At 41.1% G+C, this 9,996-nt stretch overlaps 1 pseudogene; it reads right to left on the bottom strand.

Annotated features, from left to right (window-relative positions):
* Positions 1-184: 184 nt before the first annotated feature.
* Positions 185-303, bottom strand: LOC111733377 (annotated as a pseudogene).
* Positions 304-9,996: the final 9,693 nt, after the last annotated feature.

Below are 9,996 nucleotides of genomic sequence, written 5' to 3'. Positions count from 1 at the left end.
CTGCTTCTTAATTTTTTAAAACTCTTTGTGTTGGTATCTGTGCATCAGATAAAACAGCCACCTCTCTCAGCCTTGATAGAGTAGTCTCATGTAGACGAACCCCGTCAATCAGCCTGGCTCAAGGTCTTGGTTGCCTCTCCAATGTTTGTGACTGTCCGAGAGACTTCTATATTTTTTTTTTTTTTGCCTATAGCACCTGGTCTTCCTTGTTGGTTTCCCTTCCAAGTACTAACCAGGCCCGACCCTGCTTAGCTCCAGAGATCAGAGAGGATTGGGCTTGTTCAGGGTGGCATGGCCATAGACTCCAAGAGACTTCTTTGTTCTTAGTGGCTCCCAGTAGTTGAAGGTGCACCAAGACCCTGTGTCCCAAAGGGATAGATCACAGTCAGCAGCTAGATGTGGGCTGATTACAACCTGGACTCTCAGGCAGCAGCCGGGAAAGTATGTAGTTAAGAATATTCCAGACAGAAACTGGGAGATGGGCATTTTGGCTTTCTTCCTCTGTGCTGAATGAACCAGGGGGCATAGCTATGGAGGGGGTCCTCCCGCACTAATTTAAAAAAGACTTCTTTGTTTGTTATAGTCCCGTAGTACCCATGAATTCAATCCCTGTTGTCTGTCAGAGCTAGGTGATTTGGGGTCCTATCCCTCGGGTGGCAATGCAAAAGCTGGGGTGCCAGATATGTGTATAAGCTCCAGGGAGCTACTGGTGACTTGGTTTTATCATTTGAGCCAGCTGGAAGGAGGAGGTGAGGGAAGTTCTCGCTGGTTTCCCTGGTCTGTGGGGAGGATTGCTGCCAGCCTCTATATACGCGCTAAAATTAGAAGTCAGACCCTCAGGCAGCAGCTTGTAAAGTATGCAGTTAGATTCGTTTCAGGGAAAGACTGAGAGATGGCCGTTTTTGTCTGCTTTCTGTGCTAAGCCCTGGCGGGGTAGCCACAGCGAGTGCTTGTGCGCTTGTGTCTGTTAAGAATTGCATCTTTGTTTGCTTCAGTCTCGTAGGTCTAATGAATGCAAGCCCTGTTGGCTTTCAGAGCTAGGTGGTTTGGGGGACTCATTCCCTGGGCAGGAGCCTTAAAATCTGGGGTGCCAGATGTGCAGTCAAAACCCATTGTTCCTTAGGGAGAAGCTGGGTGAAGGTTCCATCCTGACTGTACAGCATTGTGCTGGGGCGGTGTTTATGGACGGGGTGTGTCTCGACCTTTCCTACCTGTTCCGATGTGGGTATTTTCTCATTCACATTCACCTGCTGTGCAGGAGTTGCTCATCTAGTTCCTAGATTCCTTTCAGAAGGAATCATTCCATGTGTAGCTGTACATTTGGTGTGTCCATGGGAGGAGAGACATTCAGGAGCCTCCTATGTCACCATCTTGTTCGACTATTCTAGGTGCTTCCTATTTCGATTGGAGAGTTTGTCAATTTACCTGCTGGACTAGAATTGTAGACACGTGGGCACCGCCGGTGGCAGGAGATAGCAATAAGACCTCTCCAATAGCATCGCTCTTTCGGTTTTCACGTTAGGTTAACACTGAGGAACTTGGTTCAGAAAATTTTGAGTTAAATAGTTCAACATATTTGGTCATTTGGTACTTGAGTGGAAATTTGTACCAGTCCCCAGGGGTAACAGCTGAGAGCATTGCCAGCAGGAATTTATTTAAGGCTGCAAATCTATCTTTAAATAGGCATTACACCTCCAGCTCTGCTCTAGAATTGCCTATTGCATACAATGTCTGGAAAATTACAGAGGCCAGGGGACCTGGAAGAGTGGCTGAGCACGGCTTATAGCAGCTGTTCTCTGTTTATTCCATTTCTCTTTGGAAATCCTACAAGATCAGAGTTTGATTCAGAGTCCTATGAAAATGGCCGCTATTGTCTCTGCAGCCACATTCCCCTCTTGGAGAGTCCTTCCTCTTTTAATCCTTTTATATTCAGCAAGGGCTTGCTATGAACGAGGCACTGCTTCTCTATCCTCAGTCCACCACAAACCCATGCGGTGATTCGTCATCCTAAAGCTTAGCTCTGATTTATGTCACTTGGCTGCTTAAAAATCTTTGTGTCTCTCCATACAGATGGCCAATAGACACCTGAAAAGATGCTCAAGGTCACTAATCATCAGAGAAATGCAAATTAAAACCACAACGAGATATCATGTCACACCTGTCAGAATGGCTATCATCAATAATTGAACAAACAAGCATTGGCAAGGATATAGAGAAAAGGGAGCCCTCGTGTACTGTTGGAGGGATTGCAAATTGGTGTAGCTACTATGGAGTACAGGATGGAGGTTCCTCAAAAACTTACAAATAGAACTACCTTATGACTCAGCAATTCCACTTCTGGATATATATCCAAAGAAATCCAAAAATTCAAAAAGTATATGTATCCTTATGTTCACTACAGTATTATTTACAATAGGCAAAATATGGAAACAACCTAAGTATCTATCGATAGACAACTGGATAAAGAAGACGTCGTACATATACAATGGAGTATTACTCAGCCATGAAAAAGAATGAAATCTTACCAATTGTGATAACATGAACGGACCCACAGTGTATTATGGTAAGTGAAATAAGTGAAACAGAGAAAGACAAATACCATATGATTTCACTTATATGTGGAATCTAAAGGACAAAATAAATGAACAGACAAAACAGAAACAGACTCAGAGAACGTACAGAGAACAACAGAGTGGTTGCCAGATAAGAGGGATGGTGGGGGGCCGGGTGAAAAGGTGAAGGGATTAAGAAGTACAAATTGGTAGTTACAAAATAGTCACAGGGATGTAAAGCATAGCATAGGGAATATTACAATATTACGATAATATTGTAGTAACTGCGTATAATGCCAGGTGGGTACTAGACTAATGGGGGGATCACTTTGTAAATGATATACATGTCTAACCACTATGCTGTACACCTAAAACTAATATGAAATAATATTGAATGTCAACTATAATTTAAAAAAACATAGATCTTTGAGTCTCTCTCCACAACATCTAACAGAAAACTTGATCTTAATCCCAAGTACTAATCTTGATTCTTGATTTGCGACCTTGTACTAGAGATTCTGTGATACTGGGCTATGGGGCACAGTTTAGGTTCTGACCTCTTTTCGTTGTTGTTCACTGCTGTATCCCTTAGTCAACAGAACAGAGTGCGATCCATCGTAAATCACTCAATAAATTCTGGTTTAGAGAGTGAAGACCTAAGACAAAAAGAAATTGCTGGTCTAATCTACCAATCACCACTCCCTGGAAGGATCTAGTTTTATCTGTGGTCCTTGGTCATTCATCATAAGAAAAGATGCTCAACCTCATTTCAATAAGAAAAATACACATTAAAATGGTAGTGACATCGTTTTCAACTGTGGGTTTGGGAAGGATGAAAATGATAGCATGCTATGTTGGCAAAAGCTTGGGGAAGCAGGCATTGTTACGTGTGGGCATGTGTACTGATATACCCTCAGCGGACAATTTGACAGTGTTTAACAAAATTAAAATTGGATGTACCTTTTGTTACACCCAGTAGTTTTATGTGTAGGATTCTTTTTTTGTACAAATCCGCTCTCATGTTATTCTAGTCCTTTTACTCTCAAGCTCTCCTTAATGACGATTTGATTTTTCTCTCCCGAAACGTCCAACGCCTTCTACTCTACCTCACTCTCAGCCGATGACTTTGCCTCCTGCTTCATAGAGAAACCTGAGGCAATCAGAAGAGAACTCCGTATACCACCAGCATCCCTCCCACCTACCCGCATCCGTGCCCAGAAAGTCTGTCTTCACTCTCATTACCGTGGATGAGCTGTCCGTACTCTCTGTGCCTTGGCACTAGATTCTCTTTCATCTGTCCTCTTGGTATAATGGCAGATCCAGCAAGTCTCCCGTCTCCTATTTGATCAATTTTTTCCTTTCTTCTGAATTGTTCTAATCAGTGTACAAAAGAGCTGTAATTTCGCCAATCTTACAAAAAAGACTGATGTCTCACACTGCCCTTTTCTGTATCTCTCTTCCCCTCAAAAGAATTCCCTATATGCATATGTATATCCCTCTCCATGGCATTCCCTATTGTCCTTACCCTGCTTTTGTTATTTTCTAGTACCCTTACCACTCTCAGACATATTATTTACCTGCTTACTTACTGTCTATATTCATCGATTAGAATGTGAGCCCTTTGGTGGCAGGTACTTTGTTACCTGCTATATCTCCAGTGTTTAGACCAGTGCTTGGTACAGAGTAAGTTCTCAGTGAGTATTTGTTGAATGAATGAGGGAAAAAAATACAATCGGCGTATCCTCCTTAATTTTCCTAGTTGGAGAATGCAGGTTCCTGTACCTATAGCCTGATCACCAGCTGCTGGCCTGCAATGGGGACTTATCGTTGTGTCCTGGGAGTAAGGTCACAGTAAAGGTTTTTCTGGAAGAACCTAGGGAATTTTGTGTTATGGTGTCTTCTCTCTAGCTGGACATGCACTTTAAGATCAGTCTCTTGCAGAGCTAGAGTCTCTGCTGGTTTGAATTTCCATTATTTAATGCTAACAGGCTTCATTCTGAAATGACGAGCTGCCAGATGTCTTCCTGCTTTCCATGATTCCAATAAGTTTATCAAGTATGGCAAGATAGGCATCCTTATAAGACAGCCATGACAACTCATTAGAGTTGTCCCTAAATAGCAAATATTCACTTTAATTTCAGGCACTGTTCCAAGCACTGCTTTCTGGAGACTGTTTAAAGCACCTTTCAAAATATTAACCATTTAATTCTAAAGAAGAGGAAACTGAGGCTCAGGAAGATGAAGTTGTTCAAGGTCATATGGCTGCTGAGAAATAGAGCCAAATTTTGACCCTGCCAGTCTCACTCCAGAGTCCATGTCACACTGTATAGTCCCATTGGTTATTGCAGAAAGACTACCGCTGGCTCGGGACTCAGAAGACGTGGGTTCTTATCTTAATTCTGTTATTTCTTTGCTGTGTGATCTTGGGCCAGTCTCCTCACCCTCTCTGGGCTTTAGTTTTCCTTTTTGCAAAATGAAAACATTTAGTCGAGAGTAGGGACTTCCACGGGGGAGGGAAAGATATATTAAGAGACTGTGAAAATTACCTCTCCTTTGAGAGTTATTCTGTTATATATGACTGTTAAGAGTATGCCATACTCATGCGGGGCATGAGGGAGATTATAACTGAGAACACTGGCTTCGATGTTCTCTTAGGAGTCTTTCCAGCTTTATGATTGTAGGGTATTACGTGTAATGCAATGGGATTTGAGGGTTTATTGCTGCAGTAAAAGCTTACTAAAACAGTGACTAACAATTATGAGTACTTTTACCGTGACATACACTTTGCTAAGCATCACACATTGATTATCTCATAGAACCAATCACGTGTGCCATGCTAAGGAATTTAGACTTTATCTTATAAGCGGTTGGAAGCTTTGAAGAACTTGAGCAAGGGGATTCCATGTTCAAATTCATATTTTAGAAAGATCTTCCAGTCATTAGTGTAGAGGGTAGACTTGGGGATAGGTATCAGTTAAGAGGTTGATGTAGTAGAAGAGGTGAGAAATTGTGAGCGTCTGACCTAGAATAGCAATGATAGAAGTGGAGAAAGAGGTATGGATTTGAGAACTATTTAGAAGAAAAAAGTAATTCATTGAAAAGATTTTGCTTTATTTGTACAAGTTACTTTGCCAACTACTCAGGCTACAAAAGTAAATGCAATACAGCCCTTGATCTTAAGGAATGTAATCTGTCGAGGAAGATGTATATAGAAAGTTGTTTGCAATACTCAGGGACACAGGCTTTGATAATGTAAGTACATGCTATAGGAGTGTATGAGAGGTATGAGGGGTATGCTTGACGCGATCTTGGGGAGCCGGGGGAAGCTTTCAAGGGAAATCATTTCTAAAGCTGATATCTAAAGGAAAATAAGAGTTACCAAGACAAAGAAATATGGGGAGAAGTTTCCAAGCAGAGGGGACGATGCACAGAGAAAGAGAAGTGTGAGTTTGTGGAAGTGCAAATAGTTCTGTATAGAGGCTGGTGTGGGAATCGGAAATGGGAGATGGGCCTGCAGTGGCAAGCAGTATCTTGATCGGGCAAGATGCCATGTCATGTTAAGGGGTTTGGCCTTTATCCCAAGGGCACTGGGCAACTATTTAACTGTTATAGTCAGATTCGTACCTTATAAAGGAGATTGAAAGGGAAAGAGTAGAGGCAGGGATCATGATTATGGGGCTCTTGACCCACATATATTTATTGAATTCTAGCTACTTTCCAGGTATTATGCTAGGCATTGGGAATATACTGTTATACAAAAGACACAGATCCTTGGCCTCTTGGAGCTTAGTCCTTTGAGAGTGGGGGAGATATTATTTGTGTAGATTAAATGGTTTTATGTATCCTAAGTGCCATGGAGAAGCAGCACGGGATTCTGTGGAAACCGAAGGAGGGCACCTGGCATTGTTTGAGGTGCAGGAAATAAATATTCCCTTATGGAAGTGAAATTTATACTAGGGACGGAAGGAAGAATAGAGATTAAGCAGGTGAAAGGAATTGGGGCCTTTGTGTAAATTATGTTCTGGTAGAGGGAATAGAATATACTGAGGCCCGCGTTGGAGAGGACATAGTGTGTGTTGAGTAATGACAAAAGTCTAGTGGGATTGGAATGGAAAGAGTGGCGAGATAGAATGACATACGATGGAAGTGGAGACAGAGGCAGTGTTCAGACTGTGTAGAACCCGGTACGCCCCATGATATCGAATTTGGTTTTTATCCTAAGAGAAATGTGAGCAGATGAGTGACGTGGTTCTGATTTACGTTGTAGAAAGAACATTCCGTGCTGTGTGAAGAATTAATTGGAGAGTAGAGAGGCAAGAGGGAAAGCAGGAAGACCAGGTCATGTGCTCTTGAAATGGTTCTGGTGAAAGATAATTGTGCTTGGACTTGTGTAGTAATGATGGAGGGAGCCAGAAAGAAGGAAGCATTATATACATGTGAGAGGTATAATTACTAGGACTTGGTGCATGGTGAGGCCATTTACCAAGACTGGGAAGACTGCAGGTGACACATGTTTAGGAAAAGGCGGGAGACATTTTGATTTCAATACTTGACATGTTACGTTGAGGTACATTTGGAATATCTAAGTCAAGACGTCAAATAGGCAAATCAATTCATGGATGTGGAGCTCAGAGCTCTCAGAACTGGAGATACTTGTCAATCATTCACATATATTAATGGAAGTCATGAGAATGAAGGAAACTCTCCTAGAGGAAAGAGAGTAGCAATAGGAGAAGCAGTCAAGAGGTGGCCTTGCAGCCGCATAATGGTCATGTGCAAGAGGACTTAGTGGAGGCCATTGAGAGTTGGAGACTGACTAAATAATCCTCACAGAAACCCTAAAAGGAGGGGGTGGGATTCCTATTTTGCGTCTGAAGAAAATGAGGCTCAGGGAACTTAAGTGATTTGTGTGCAGTGAGGAAACTAGTAAGTGGCAAGGTCCAGATCCTTTGTCCTTACAGCGTTTCTCGATGTGGAGATCTTTACCACAGCTGTTAGTGAGCTTTTTCCATGGAGTAGTTAGAGAACAAGTTTTTGAGGTTTAAAATTTTTTTTTTTTGGTTTTCATTAGGAGCCTCATCTTTGCCTTTAAAACTTAGAAGCTGCGTGTGCCCTAAGTCAAGCGATGTCCCAAGAGTGGGAGTTATAGAGGATTCTGACATCATAAGCCCTAGCTTCTGGCAGTTTTTAAGAAAGGCTATTGTAGCTATTGTCTGTCACTACTGCCTTCCCTATTTGACCCTGTCTCCAAACAAAAAGCCAGCCAGACATCAGCTGTAGTTAAGCAGGAAGACTTATCACCACCTGACTCTACATGCAGGTTGAGAGTTTATATATATATTCAGGGAGATGAATCTCTGGAATTAAGTGGTTAGTGGGTTTCCATGGAAACACTTATGCTAACAGTTTTTGCATAGAACCGGGAAGTAATAGGAAAACAAAAGGTAATAGCTTCAGAAGGAAAACAGTGGTCGATGAATTTCTTAAGCTTAACTTGAGGTGCAAAGTACAACGCTATTGCCCTTTATGATAAGCCCTCAAGGCATTTATTTTATCAGCAATATTCTAGAGACTTACGGAAAATACCATTGATAGCCGGCTAGCAGTGCATCTTCGTGATGAGGGCTGTCCCCGAGGGGCGGCAGGACAAGAACATGGATGTTAATGGGAGGTGAACACACAGTGTAAATATATATATGCCTTACTGTTAAAATGTACAGCCGAAACCTATTGGATTTCATTAACCAATGTCACCACAAAAAAAAAAAAAAGAACCTGGATATTAGACTGAGAAATTCTTGAAAGGAATGGAGAGACTGAAAAGGAAGAAGCTGAATAAAGGTTGATGGTGTATGTAGAAGAGAAATATACTAGTTCATTACTATTTTTATAAACGTGACTTTCATCAACTCTCCACATATATTATGCTAGAAATTTGATCTTTTCTGGATGAAGAGTTTGAGAACTATCCAGATCTCTTAACTGACTTGTCTAAAGTTAGACTTGCAGGCGTTCGAGCCCTAATTTTATTCCATTTCATTAAACTAGTCAATAGTAGAGGCGAACGAAGTCAATGAATAGCTAAAGGTAGACTTCGTGGGCTATGTTTTTAAGTGTTTTAACAGCTTCTTTTAGGGCATTTTTCCATCAAGCAGGGCCAGGTATATTTTGAGGAGACTGACTCCACGATGCTAGTGTTTGCCATCTTGTAATATTGATTATAATTGGAAGTGTTGTAAGACCAGAGAAATGCTTCAGAGACATGGAAGTTCTTCGAGTTTTACTTGATTTCCTCTTATGGAAAAATCAATTTTTATTTCTTAATGAAGAAGCTTAAAACAGAAATGATCCTAGCGGGTTCAGGTCACACTATTGGATTTGGAGCAAACCTGTCGAGGTCCCTAATTGATACTCCTGAGTTAAGGTATGGAGGGCTCTGGGTGCCAGAGAGAGTGTAAAAAGGGTTAGGGCAAGGAGTTTGAGACTAAGGACAGGAATGAAAGTTTGAGAAGCACTGTTCTAAGGTATTGGAGGGAGGCTTTATTTCCTGGTGTAATGGAGCCAAGCAGGACTAGACACAGAGAAGAGAATACAGTAAATCATTTTACAAGAAGATTCCCATTCCTGAAACCAGAATCTTTTCTCACAGTAGCATCTGACATAAGATAGGAATTAAAGTGCAACAAAGCCCTGGATGTTTAAAAAAATTAATAGCAAAACACTTCAAATATATTAAGAAGTACAGAAAAATGTATCATCTCATCATCCAGATACAGCAGATGTTAACTTACTGAAAATATGATTAAGAGCTAAGTTCTTTCTGGTCTTCCTTCCACTTGACAAATGAAGATAGAATTTCACATCCTGGTCTCTTTCCTCTCACTCCTCCAGGATAAGTATTCTCCTAAAATTAGTGCATATCATTCCCATGTAAGCTTTAAAAATTTAACTCTATAGGTATAGATTCATAAACTATACATAATATAATACTGTGTCGAGTGTTTCTAACGTACCTGAAAAGTGTCAAACTGTAATCTAAGACTTGATTTCGTCGATCATCACTATGTTTAAATATTTATCCTTGTCGATGAGTGGTGACTCTAGTTCATCAATTTCAGCTACCTAACAGTGCTCCGTTTTATGAAAATCTAAAGATTATTTATTTATTATAATGCTAAGGGACAGTTAAGGTGTGTTTTTTCCCTCCCTCTCCGCTAATACAAATAGGGCCCTAATTGGCATTCATGTATGTGTCTCCTTTGACATATCTTGGAGAATTTCTCTAAGGCCTTGCTACCCAAAGTGTGGTCAATGAAATATCGGTTTCAGAGTCACCTGGGAGCTTGTTAGAGAAGATGAATCTAGAACCCCATTCTACTCTTACTGTATCAGAATTCACTTTTTTATCCCCCAGGTGACTTTCGTATACATTAAAGTTTGAGAG

The sequence above is a fragment of the Pteropus vampyrus genome, unplaced genomic scaffold, assembly GCF_000151845.1.
Source record: "Pteropus vampyrus isolate Shadow unplaced genomic scaffold, Pvam_2.0 Scaffold556, whole genome shotgun sequence".
In the NCBI taxonomy this organism is placed as follows: Eukaryota; Metazoa; Chordata; class Mammalia; order Chiroptera; family Pteropodidae; genus Pteropus; species Pteropus vampyrus.
The sequence above is the reverse complement of the archived record's forward strand: the minus strand, read 5'-3'. Positions and strand labels throughout refer to the sequence as shown.